This window comes from Danio rerio, chromosome 24, assembly GCF_049306965.1.
Source record: "Danio rerio strain Tuebingen ecotype United States chromosome 24, GRCz12tu, whole genome shotgun sequence".
NCBI lineage: Eukaryota > Metazoa > Chordata > Actinopteri > Cypriniformes > Danionidae > Danio > Danio rerio.
In genome coordinates this window covers 24,507,501-24,521,855 of record NC_133199.1, presented here as the reverse complement: position 1 = coordinate 24,521,855, position 14,355 = coordinate 24,507,501, and the positions used below count along the sequence as shown (strand labels likewise).

Sequence of the window (14,355 nt, the reverse complement as noted above, 5' to 3'; positions counted from 1 at the left end):
ATCAAGCTCTTACTAGGCTTTCTAGAAACGTCCTTGCAGCTGTGTTGCGGCAAGTTGTAGCTAAAATCTACAGGACACCGGCCCTCCAGAACTGATGACTGATGGCCCTCCACAATGAACTCTGGTGCAGTTTAACTGAAATGTGAAAGCAGCACACAACAAAGACATTGAAATAAAACAAGACATGAAGTAACAAGAAGCGACCTTAAAATGCTCGAGCAGTCTTATTTTTTTTTGACAATTTCCAATTATTGTTCACGGACATCAGCATTGTGTCTACTCGCGGCAGATCTTTAGTGTGTGTAGGATGAATTGTAGCGCACAACAAGTGTATTTAGCCCAGGATGCAACATTGTTTTGCCTGTTTTTAAAGCTTTGCTGAATTTTTTTGGGTGCTTTCGTTACACAGGACAAAATGTTCTCCAGTCTTGTTGTGAACACCTAAAAATATAAACTGATATTACTTTGTTTACTGACTGTCATTAAAGAGTTCTTCAGATGTATAAACATATACGTTTTTTTTTTATACTGTACATACAACTGTTAAAGTACAGTGTAATCACAAAAATCGTCAATTACATTTTTACTTAAAACTTAATTGACCCAATGGGACTATTTCTGCTGTTTGCTAAATTCATAACCTCAGCAGGTGCAGTGTTACTTGACTTTTGTTTTATATGTATACTGTATATTACTGCAGAAAAGTATGCATAATCAGACAGGAAATATAATTGCTTGTGCTGCCTGCTGTTTCAGCATTCAGCAAGCTCTTGTAAAGTACTGTCAAACATGCAAGGTCACCAGCTGCTGTGTAACAAATGCTCATATCTTCTCATAAGGGCACTTGGTATTGATTGCACATTTTAGAGCTCAGACAGAAAAAAAGAATATCCAGTGCAATGGCCCTTTAAAACTTCTGACAAAAGCCCATATGATCCCTGAGCTCCAATCACCAATTCCTACTGCAAAAGCAGCCTCTGCATTTTTGTCTGTCTGAATGCTGCTAGCACGGCGGAAAAAAAAACAGTGAGGGGAAGGAAAACTGAAGAAATGTTAAAATCCAGCGCACTGTTACATGGCGAGCGGAAGTCCTGCGCTAATGGAGTTATTCGCGGACTCCTTCGACGCTAGAGAGCTCGGATCAAAATGGTACAGTAGACACTGACGTTTTTATCATATTGTGCTCATATTTTTATCTCTTTGAATTTTGAACGACTTTGCTAGGCCTGTGAAACTTGCAGTAGTTTGTCCCGGGATGTTTCTGAGTTTTGAATGTGCATGTCGCCTATAATCTTGATCGCGAAATGAAGTTTGCAACTCTCGCCGCCTCTGGAATTGGAAGGTTAACAAGAATGCAATGGCCACAATAGCTACATTGTTGCATTTAAAGAGTTAAATAGTCTCATATCACTGTGGATAGGGAGCACGTCGTGACTGGTGCATTTTGTGGATGTTGATGCTTGTTTAATTAAAAGTGGAATGTATTGTGTTATTGTACATATGCGCTGAAAATTCTAAACTTTGGGGCTCAGGACGAGACCGAATGCATGTCAAAACTGTTACCTTGCTTGACCTTACATTTGTGGATCTCATTCATAGAGTGCACATTTTAGTTGTGCAATAACTGTATTCTCCAGATATATGATGCTACATAATTGTAGGGATAAATTAGCTCATTAACGTCATTAGGTTTTTTTCTTCAGATGTTACTATTTTTCCTAATGTTATTTTTCACATATCCCAATATTACGATGACCATTGAGATAGTAAATGCTTGTAATTTTATGAATACATAACTTAATATTTATATCAATCATTTTTTTTTAGTAAAAATGCTACAGTTTACAGTAGTCTACTACAGTAGTCAGAATTATTAGCCCCCCTGATTATTTTTTCCCACAATTTCTGTTTAACGGAGAGAAGACTTGTTAAACACATTTTTAAACATAATAGTTTTAATAGCTTATTTCTAATGACTGATTAATTTTATCTATGCCATGATGACAGTACATTATATTTGACTAGATATTTTTCAAGACACTTCTATACAGCTTAAAGTGACATTTAAAGGCCTAATTAGGTTAATTAAGTTAACTAGGCAGGATAGGGTAATAAGGCAACTTATTGTAAAACAGTAGACTAAAAAATAAATAGCTTAAACTTGACCTTCAAATGGCTTTAAAAAAATTAAAACGGCTAAATAAAACCAATAAGATTTTCTCCAGAAGAAAAAAGTATGATCAGACATACTGTGAAAATGTACTTGCTCTGTTGAACATCATTTGTGAAATAAAAAAATTAAAAATAAATAAAATAAATGGATGGGGGTTCAATAATTCTGATTTCAACTGCATATAAGCACATTTAAAAACAGCCACAACACTGACCAAAGTGCTGTACATAAGATAAATAAGAAAATAAGATAAAAAGAAGTAAAATGAAGAGACAGATTATAAAAACAGATGAATAAACCAAGAGAAACGACTAAATAAATAAATAAAAAAATCTTAATTAGACAATTTTTTATTTAGATTATTTAGACTATTAAAATAACATTTAAACACCAAGGTGAAGTTTTTAGGAGTGATTTAAAAATAGATAGTTATGAAGTCTGATGAAAGATGAACGACAATTAAAATAGTATTTTTTAAGTCAAACAAAAATTTTAAATAGTAAAAACGTAAATATGTAAAACCAACAAAGTAAAACAGCAATTTAAGCATAGTTATAGGAACCTAAAAATGTCATTAATTTAAGGAAATTTTGTCATTTTGTTTTTAGTATAGAGTTTACATCACGCAATTCTAAAAGTTTTTTTTTTCCGTAGTATTGTGTGACGTAAAACTGCAAACGATTGTTATGAAGTCATAATTTTTACAAATTAAGTCATAAGAAATAAATATACTATAAACATCACTTCTGGAAAAAATCATGACTAACTATTTAAAACATTGTTATCTAATATAATAATTTATTCATACCTTCATTCATTAATTTTTCTTTGGCTTAGTCGCTTTATACATCAGGGGTCACCAATGTAAAATAAACCACCTACTTATCCAGCATATGTTTTATGCAGCCGATGCACTTACAGCCACAACCCAACACTGGGAAACACCCATACCCTCTTGCATTCACACACATACACTACAGCCAGTTTAGCTCATTCAATTACATTGTATTACATTATTACATTGTTATTTTTTTTTTACAGCTGAATAGATTTCAGTCATACACTGACAAGTAAAATGGTGTCCTTCAACATGATTTTGGTTATTATCGTTTAGTTGAGAGTACACATCAGTATTGGATTATGGAGATAAACTATATATGCACGCAGCTCTGAATGTTTTTTAAAAAAATGGATATTGTTGCCTGATATAGTGCCTTACGGTTTGTCACTGGTTCAAGTGCACACACACATCACTGTAATTTATATATAATATGACAGAATGAACCTCTCATTACAGTTAAAGAGAAAACAACATATCTTAGTTTTTATTTTTAAAGCTTTATTTAGTAAATTACAACAGCAAGTATTTAATTTGTTGGAGTACTATTCAAATACTCACTATGCCAGATCAGCAGATATACTCTTACTCTTAAGATGCCATTTTTTCCACACAATCTGCATTCTCCAAGTATGCTCCATATATATGGAGTGAGCTTCAATGTATACAGTTAAAATCAGAATTATTAACCCCCCTTTGAATTTTTTCTTTTTTTTTTTTTTTTGAATATTTCCCCAAATGATGTTTAACAGAGCAAGGAAATTTTCACAGTATGTCTGATAATATTTTTTCTTCTGGAGAAAGTCTTATTTGTTTTATTTCGGCTAGAATAAAAGCAGTTTTTAATTTTTTAAAAAACATTTTAAGGTTATTAGTGTAGCTATATATTTTTTCGATAGTCTACAAAACAAACCATCGTTATAGAATAACTTGGCTAATTACTCTAACCTGCCTAGTGAACCTAATTAACCTAGTTAAGCCTTTAAATGTTACTTTAAACTGTATAGAAGTGGCTTGAAAAATATCTAGTCAAATATTATTTACTGTCATCGTGGCAAAGATAAAATAAATCAGTTATTAGAAATGAGCTAATAAAACTATTATGTTTAGAAATATGTTGAAAAAAATCTGCTCTCTGTTAAACAGACATTGTGGAAAAACTAAACATGGGGGGTTTAATAAATAAGGAGGGCTAGTAATTCTGACTTCGACTGTATAAAAATATGTACCATCTATCCCTATACTATGTTTATACTATTTTTGTGTGTGTCTATGTGTTGTGGGATGTATTAACTCTATCCTATGCTGCCTGTCTTGACCAGGACTTCCTGGTAGAAGAGATATTGTATCTGTATGGGACATTTCTGGTTAAATAATTAAATAAATTAAATAAAAAATATTATATTAAGATTAATTATATTATGGGTTGTCACGATGGCGCAGTGGGTAGCACAATCACCTCATAGCAAGAAGGTCGCTGGTTTGTTCCTCGGCTGGGTCAGTTGGCATTTTTGTGTGGAGTTTGCATGTTCTCCCAGTGATCACTTGAGTTTTCTCCGGGTGCTCTGTCCTCAAGATGGGTTACGGCTGGAAGGGCATCCGCTCTATAAAACATATCCTGGATAAGTTGACAGTTCATTCCACTGTCGCGACCCCTGATTAATAAATAGACTAAGCTGAAAAGAAAATGAAGGAATGAATAATCATATTATTTTAAAATAATTGTATATTGTTCGCAAACAAAGGACAAGCATCAAAGGTTTCTGGATAAAAGCAAGGTTGATAATTAAACTCAATCATTCATTAATTCATATAAATAAGGCCTGTGTATTGCAGTACATTAGTGCTCTAATCTAGAAGCTTCTTCACATCTGGAAAAGCTGGGGTAATATCTGGGTCAGGTCACTAGTTTAGTGCCACAACCCTGTCAGTTTGACCTTCAGTTTCTTGCTCGATCTTTTTCACACAACCCATAAAAATCAAGTTATTTATTTATTTATTTATTTATTTATTTATTTATTTATTTATTTATTTATTTATTTATTTATTTATTCAGTGTTTTAATATTTTCTGTCAGTTGTTAACTGGCAAAACAAAACCAAGAACATTGAGGCATCATTGCTAAAATATCCAAGGTCATCATGGGTTTTTAATTATGAGAACACAAATACTTATAAAGACATTTAGAATAAAAGCCTCAGACAAATAAATAGTTACATCATGATTTCCTAGCATAAATCTGCCTGCTCTTCATAAAAGTGGGTAGTTTTGAAAGAGCAGTAATAGAAGGACTCCTGCTAAACTCTGCAGTCTTGTCCTTTAGTGCTGCGGCCTGGAAAAAAGCATCATGCTGAGGGTTTTTATGTAACCATCTATTCAGGACATTCCAGCGCACCCTTGACTTTGAGGCTTGGTTGTCTCTCAGTGCTGTGCTGTTGGGGTCACTTAAATATATGTGACAAGTGCTTCTCCAATAGCTCTCAGCATTCAGCTCTAGCATGTTCTTATTAGGTTTATCAATGTTGAAGATAGAGTGATTTCTTTTTAATACTATTCAAAGATGTGTACTGTAAAAGAAAAAAAAAAGAAAAATATTAAATAATATTATTTCAAATTCAAGTTAAAAAGTTAATTTTTAAATATATTTAAAATAAAATATTGTATTTTTGTGGTTTCTCAGTGGCACGTGATCTTTCTGAAATCATTATAAAATCATTATTTGTTACCCAAAAACTATTATTATTATTATTATTATTATTATTATTATTATTATTATCATCATCGGGGGCGAGGCAGTGGCGCAGTAGGTAGTGCTGTCGCCACACAGCAAGAATGTCGCTGGTTCAAACGTCGGCTCAGTTGGTGTTTCTGTGTGGAGTTTGCATGTTCTCCTTGCCTTCGTGTGGATTTCCTCCGGGTGCTCCGGTTTCCCCTGCAGTCCAAAGACATGCGGTACAGGTGAACTGGGTAGGCTAAATTGTCTGTAGTTTATGAGTGTGTGTGTGAATGTTTGTGTGCATGTTTCCCAGAGATGGGTTGCGGCTGGAAGGGCATCCGCTGCGTAAAAACTTGCTGGATAAGTTGGCGGTTCATTCCGCTGTGACGACCCCGGATTAATAAAGTGACTAAGCCGCGAGAAAATGAATGAATGAATGATTTTATTATCGGGCAGTATGGTGGCTCAGTGGTTAGCACTGTTACCTCACAGCAAGAAGGTTGCTGGTTCGAGTTCTGGCTGGACCAGTTGGCATTTCTGTGTGGAGTTTGCATGTTCTCCCCGTGTTGGCACAAGTTGAGTGTTTGTGAATGAGTGAGTGCAGTTTCCCAGTAGTGGGTTGTGGCTGGAAGGGCATCCACTGAGTAAAACATTTGCCGGAATATTTGGCGGTTCATTCTGGTGGCAACCCCTGACAAATGAGGGACTAAGCCAAGGGAAAATTATGAATGACTTTTCATTGTTATAAACATGTTAATAAACACTTTAAATAAAAATAAACAATACTGGATTTACTGTTTAGAGTTATTTTAACTTTTATTTTACAAAATAATGTGTAATGTAAATAATAATAAAAAAAAACATTTTAATGGATCTGAGCTCACATTAAAAGATGACTGTTGTATTTTCATAACATAACTAACGTTAACCATAAACTGTACAAAAGAAAAATGTATTGCTGATTATTAGTTCATTTTAGTTACTCTTGTTAAGCTTATTGTCATTAATAACTCATTGAAAAGAGAAAATATAAACCTTAAATGTCTTTGTTGTGGCTTTTGATCAATTAATTGTGGTTTTACTTAAAAAGAGATTAACTTTTAAAAGTTGATGTAATGTTTCATCTTCCTAAATTATAGGCAGCTCACAAATGTGAATACATGTGCAATTGCAAATTTGCATCATGCAATCCTGACATTTTTCACAGAGTTGCATGATAAAACTTGCAGTTGCATATTATAAATTGAGTTAAAAGATGCAGTTTTAAGAAAAAATTAAGTATTATTTCTACATCAGGATTACATTTTATAAATCACAATATTATCTATCTCACAGTTTTAAAAAGATCTGTACTCTTTTATTAAAATTCAAAACGTGCTTCCTTAGATATCTATGGTCACAATCATGATAAGTTACCTGCTGAAACTAAATTGAGCTTCAAATAAAAGATTGTTAATAGGTGATGGCCTGAGACAGACAGAATCTGCTGAGAATATCACAACATAAACACGTAAAATAAAATAAAAATATTAAGTTTTACAATGCAAATCCAATTGGGACCACTTTTAAAAACATTGCATCCACTAAAATATTACTCTGCAAATCTTATTGTATTTAAAAAAATAATAATACAAAATGCATATTACACTTAAAAATGACTTTTGCTACTATGTATTCAAAATAAGTTGAAACTACACAATTCTTAAGTTGTTTGTGAAAGAACCTAGTTGTTATATGATCAAATAAATTTAAATTTGTAAAAACTATTAAGTTAACAACCAATTTGGGTTGGGACATCATGCAGGAATTGTGTGGAAGAACCCATCTTTTTTACAATATATTCAAAAATATTACTGAAATGAATATAGAAGTAAATAAACACGATGGGAATAAATAAAAATGGTTTGCTCTGTGGACGCTGGAAGGAAGCCTACAAAATTCTGTGAATGCAGGTCTGGGCAAAGTAATAATAAATAAAAATTTTATTATTTAATAATTTCTTCAAGAGAATCTTTTGAAAATTCTAATTCAACCTGTAATGCAATAAGGAGGTTCTTAATTGAGTCATTTAATTGTTAAATGAAAATAAAATAATGTTATAGCTTATTTATTAAAAAAGAGATTGCACCAAATAAAATATGCTTGGAACCTGTTGTCTAGTAATTATCTTCTTTTGTAAATGTGTTTCTTCATAACCATGGGAAAATCTTTATAAAAAAATACAATTGTGATTTTTAAATCATCCAAAATAATTGGAACCTATAGTATGTACATTTAATAACATCAGTAGACATTTCTATCCTTCGTTCTTTAAGTTCAATGTAAAGCAATGACGTATTATTTCTAGATTTTATCTGTCACTGTGTCCTGTAGTCAGTGTTCTTTGTCAGGTTCAGTGCCTCACATTGCCGTATACTCAAGTCAGATTCTGTAGATGGAGAAGAACTGGCCCTCAGCAGAGTTAGCAGGTCTGTGGCTCATTGTGTTTTTATGTAGCAGAGAGAGAGACATGCCAACTCCACAGGCTGTAGTGTTGGCCAAAATCCTGACTCAGCTCCTCCTCTCAGAGCTCAGGCTGATTCTGGACATGTTAACCTGGCACATCACCATCTACACTACATAAAGCTCACATTATTCTCTTCCTGCAAACAATAACTTTAAGTTAATAGTTAGAGATACATTTTGTGATTGTGAAAGAGAAGTGGGGGAATATGTCTAGAACAAAATTCAGTTAAAAAATAAGATGTTATGAAATATTTTGGCTTGTATGATATTTAGTTTTTAAATGCATCTGTACATTTAGCGGTTAATTAAATTTTTTGTTAGTTCTCATTGTTCTCAGTTATGATTCTCATTATTGTGCTAGCCTATGATATTTTTGTAGTCTAATTGTGCAAATTGCTGTAATATGCAATGAACTTATTTAATAAAGAATACAAAAAGCAACAATTTTCTGAATTATTAATCAGAATTTACTTTTTTCTCTAATAAAAATTAAGATGTAATTCATTTTCAGCAATGACCTGATCCATCATAAATTATTCTATAATGCTAGCCAGATTTAGCACACTGCATATGAAGTATTGCATAATAAAAGCTTGATTAGCACACTGCTAGCATGTTTTATTACTCATTTAACATGTATCTAGCTTAATCAAACACAATACTGGCATGTTTTATCAGGTATTAGCTAGCTTGTAGCTAGCACAATTTAGCACATTGATGTTTATTTACATTGCTTACATGTTCCCAGATGTAGCACATTGCTGGCATCTTATATCACACACAGTACAGACCAAAAGTTTGGACACACCTCATTCAAAGAGTATTCTTTACTTTCGAGACTATTGTAAGCTGAGAAAATATTATATATTTTTCTATTATTTATACCTTCTATGCTAATGAAGGACTACTGAGATATTCCAAGCATGGGATGGGTCCTTCTAGCATGGCAGATTTGATCACAGCTCCAATATACATTTCTGCCATTTGCTTACAGTAACCATGTGCCTTTCACCATACACAATTAATCTGCTTGTAATCTTCCTTCATATAACTTTGTCATGTTTGGTGTCATTTGGCAGTTTATGACTTGCGTAACGTTGTAGTGATAATATCAACAGAGACATTGATTGATTGTATTTCAATATACAATATATTTACTATTGTTGAGTCATGGCCTGAGGAGAGTATGTTATTGTTCTTCTCCCCCACTTTATCTCCTTAACTTTGCTGTCATGTTCAGCTGGTTTTGGGTGTTGGTTTTCACTCATGTTTGACAATGCTTTGCTCAGGGTATAAGGAGAGGTAACTGTTGATCTGGGAGAAAGGCTTTTACTCTGCGTCTCCCGCACAACGGTACGTAGCCTCATATGCTAACAAAGGCAGTTTCACTGTCTTTGTTGCTCAGCAGTGCATGTTACAGCTAATTTCTTTATACAGAGTGTTGGTTTGTTTCATTTTACTGTCTGTATATTTAAACATGTAACTTAATTAACAACTTTGCCTGCTTTAAGGCATTGAGATTCTTTCTCTTTATCAACGATGATAACAACTTTAATGGAGTCAGATTAATTACAATGGAGTCAGGTAAATAATTATTTAAACACGTCATCCTTCAACTGCTTTCTGTTTGCGATTATTGATTCAGAATAGCAGTGTAAGCTTCAAGCCTTACACTATGAAAATTGTAGATTCACACTGAAGGCAGCAAAACTATGAATTAATATGTGGAATTATAAAGATAAAAAAGGTGTGAAACAAATGAAAAATATGTCCTATTCTATAGGTTCTTCAAAGTAGCCACCTTTTGCTTTGATCACTGCTTTGCTCACTCTTGGCATTCTCTTGATGAGCTTCAAGAGGTAGTAACCTGAAATGGTTTTCACTTCAAAGGTATGCTCTGTCAGGTTTAATAAGTGGGATTTCTTGCCTTATAAATGAGGTTGGGACCATCAGTTGTGTTGTGCAGAAGTCCGGTGGATACACAGCTGATAGTCTAGTCCTACTGAATAGACAGTTAGAATTTGTATTATGGCAAAAAAAAAGCAGCTATAAAGAAAAATGAGTGGTCATCATTACTTTAAGTAAGAAGGTCAGTCAGTTCGGAAAACTTTGGAAGTGTTCCCAAGTGCTGTCACAAAAACCATCAAGCACTACAAAGAAACTGGCTCACATGCAGACCGCCCAAGGAAAGGAAGACCAAGAGTCACCTCTGCTGCAGAGGTTAAGTTCATCCGAGTCACCAGCCTCAGAAATCGCAGGTTAACAGCAGCTCAGATTAGAGACCAGGTCAATGCCACACAGAGTTTTAGCAGCAGACACATCTCTAGAACAACTGAGGCGACTGTAAATCTAGTTTTGATGGTAAAATATCTGCTAGGAAGCCCCTGCCAAGGACAAGCAACAAGCAAAAGAGACTTGTTTGGGCTAAAGAACACAAGGAATGGACATTAGACCAGTGAAAATGTGCTTTGGTCTGATTGAGTCCAAATTTGAGATCTATGGTTCCAACCACCGTGTCTTTGTGCAACGCAGAAAAGGTGAACGGATGGACTCTACATGCCTGGTTCCCACCATGAAGCATGGAGAAGGATGTGTGATGGTGTGAGGGTGCTTTGCTGGTGACACTGTGGGGATTTGTTCAAAATTGAAGACATACTAAACCAGCATGGCTACCACAGCATCCTGTTTGCATTTAGTTGGACCATCATTTATTTTTCAACAGGACAATGACCCCCAACCAACCTCCAGGCTGTGTAAGGGCTATTTAACCAAGGAGAATGATGGGGTGCTGTGCTAGATGACCTGGCCTTCACAGTCACCGAACCTGAACCCAATCAAGATGGTTTGGGATGAGCTGGACCGCCGAGTGAAGGCAAAAGAGCCAAAAAGTGCTAAGCATCTCTGGGAACTCCTTCAAGACTGTTGGAAGACCATTTCAGGTGACTACCTCTTGAAATTCATCAAGAGAATGCCAAGAGTGTGCAAAGCAGTAATCATAGCAAATGGTGGCTACTTTGAAGAACCTATAAAAGGACTTATTTTCCGTAGTTCCACACTCTTTTTTTTTGTTTTGTTATGTTTATAATTCCACATGTGTTAATTCATAGTTTTGATGCCTTCACTGTAAATAAGTGCATTTCTAGCATGAGTAGCACAGTGCTAGCATGTTTTATTGTTACTGGCAGCATTTAGCACACAGATGAGATGTTCATGTACAGTATGTTGCTAGCATGCTGTTTCTAACCCTTACACTGTAAATATACTGTATCGGCACAATAAAACTCATGAAATGTTGTAGTAAGTGAGGGAGAAAATCAATCTACCTAAGACAACATCACTATTATGTCAAAAGTATTTTTATAGAATATTAAAGAAACAAAACAAAAGTTTGAGCCAGTTACAATGGAAGTGAATGAGGAATTCTAAAAGTATAAAAATTAAACAAATAGTTAATAACACTTTAAATTCAATTGAAATATGAATTCTTATGTTAAAAATAGCTTATTATTTAAGCTGTAAAGTTTATCCCATATTTTGTTTTAAGCCTTTCTATGATTTTAGGTGTTAGAAATATATGTTTGGACATAACATTAAACAGAAAAGTTAGTAAGTGATTTTCTTGCATTTAAATCATGTTAACACTCAGAATGTTTAGATTGTACCTGGTGATTTTAATGTTATTTTGTCAGCCTTATTTAGTTTTACCATAACTCAGATTTGAAACTCAGGAAACATTTATTCCTATTATCACCACTGAAAACAGTTGCTGCTTAAATGTATTGGTAACGCTTTATTTTGATGGTCCTCTTGAGAATTAGTAGACTGTTTGCTTATGCTTATCTGTTGATATTGCTGCTAAACAGACATTTAACTGACTATAAGAAACTGTGCAAGTACATGTCAACTTACACTAACCCTAACACACCCCAACCCTAACCCCAACCTAACAGTCTACTTATAATCTAATGAGGATTAGTTGCTATGTAGATGCAATGTAACTTAAATTCAACAAACGAACCATCAAAACAAAGTGTGTCCAATTTATTTGTGGAAAAACTGATTCTGCCAAAAATAAAGACAAAAACTTGTATTTATTTATTATGAGTGAATGCCTAATTGTTAGTAAAATGTTTGTTATACATGTAATTATGTGACTTTTACCCCAGTTGATTTAAATACTTGGGTTATTATTATATGACACTTGACAGTTTCATGTGACTCACTTGAGAAGTAAATATTCCATTCATATACAGTCTGGTCCATAAATATTGGGACATCAACACAGTTCTAACATTCTTGGCTCTATACACCAGCACAATGGATTTGAAAGGAAACAAACAAGGTGTGCTTTAACTGCAGACTGTCAGCTTTAATTTGAGGGTATTTACATCCAAATCAGGTAAACGCTGTAGGAATTACAACAGTTTGCATATGTGCCTCCCACTTGTTTGTTGTATAGCAATATAAATATAGTTAACCTGAAATACATAGGCAGAATACAATATATGGTGTCCTTTCAAATAGATGACGTTCAGTGAAGTGAATTAAGTGCTTCTGTTGTCAACAATATGTAAACAAATATATATTAGCAATCTCAGTCAAACAATTCACAGTATAATCCACAAGGAAGTGCATGTGTTTCTATTACAAATAAATGTGACACTTATTTCCTCTCCATTTCATTCTCAGTTTGCACTTAAGATTAGTCTCTGGAGATTATATAAGTATTTTACAAAGTAGTTTGGCCTTCTATGTTTATTGTAAATATAATTTTTCAATTTTCTCCCTCCGTTGTCACACTGATCTAACGCAGCTTCTTTTTTGTGTGTATGTTGACTGGAAAATGCAGTCCCTTTTACCACAACCCTATTTTTCTCACCTTGTCAAGCACACCTTTTATTATTAGACACAGCAGACACACGAGAGGTAAAATCCTTTGTTTGTTTGTCTGGCTCAATTTCATGCCCCGCTTGGCACATAATATTTCAAACTGCGATTCTGCTGCTCATGCTTGCATTAACATATAGATGAAAATGGGAAGTCTTCTAAATATATCTGCCTCGTCGACACTGCAAAAGTGCAATGAGACGTAAGACGTTCTCATGCTCTTTGTAATAAAATTAACGTTGTAGGACATTTGCAGTATCTAAAAGTTACATTAATGTTGCCATAAAAATGAATTCTGTTTGTAGATTTATTGATTGATTCCTTATGCATTTTGTTCCACAGTCGACACCGATGAGGACTTTGCTGGACGTACAGAAGCTGTGCAGTAAACTCTCTCTGTCCTCTCCTGCTTTGGAACCAATGGAAAGGTGAGTGTTTCTGAGTTTGTTTGCTCCTTTTATTGGCATCCGGTTCGTTATGCTGTTAATTAGCTGCTGAACCTGAAAAACAACTGACAGGGGAGCTTCAGCCCTCATCACTTATTCTGATTGAACTTGGTAATTAGACTAAGGGACAGATGAGATGACGTGCTCTTTTAACAATGTTATCTAAGCAAAGGAACATTTTTACTTTATGTATTTAATTTGTGCTATGTCTAGAGTTTTGTTTCACAAAATTACTAATATATATATATATATATATATATATATATATATATATATATATATATATATATATATATTATTGTTTGTATTGTTTTCTTTTTAAAATATTATATTTTCCAAATTATGTTTAACAGCGCAAGAAAATGTTCACAGTATGTCTGATAAAGCATGTGAGAGAGTAAGACCAGATTCTTGCATGCATGAAATATTGCACATTATGACAAGTTTTGCTTGCTACACAACAGAAAAAAATAGAATATAATGCTGGATATAATACAGTTTTTCATTTGGAATTGTACATTTATAAAGTACTATAAAGTTTTATAACATGATCTAGTACAGTGTTTCTCAACCATGTTCGTGGAGGACCACCAGTTCTGCACATTTTTCATGCCCCAAAAACACATTTGTGATTTTAGGAGGCGTGGCATTGGACGGCTGGGGAGGGACTATGTATTTAAAGCTTATGGTAGTAATTTGGCAGATCCTGTACTGCAACTTTAAGATTCAGTGTCACTACACTAAAATTTGGGGATCTTTTTTTTCAATTTTATTTTTATTTGTTTGATCT

The 14,355-nt window shown here is 33.9% G+C and overlaps 1 protein-coding gene across 2 annotated transcripts in view; it reads left to right on the top strand.

Annotated features, from left to right (window-relative positions):
* Positions 1-959: 959 nt before the first annotated feature.
* zbtb47b (zinc finger and BTB domain containing 47b) overlaps positions 960-14,355 on the top strand; it is a 65,260-nt gene continuing 51,864 nt past the window's right edge. For both annotated transcript variants that reach the window (XM_003201302.7, XM_073940651.1), the window contains exons 1-2: positions 960-1,149; positions 13,462-13,547. The gene's annotated coding sequence lies outside the window, so the exon portion shown is untranslated. The remainder of the gene's footprint in view (positions 1,150-13,461; positions 13,548-14,355) is intronic.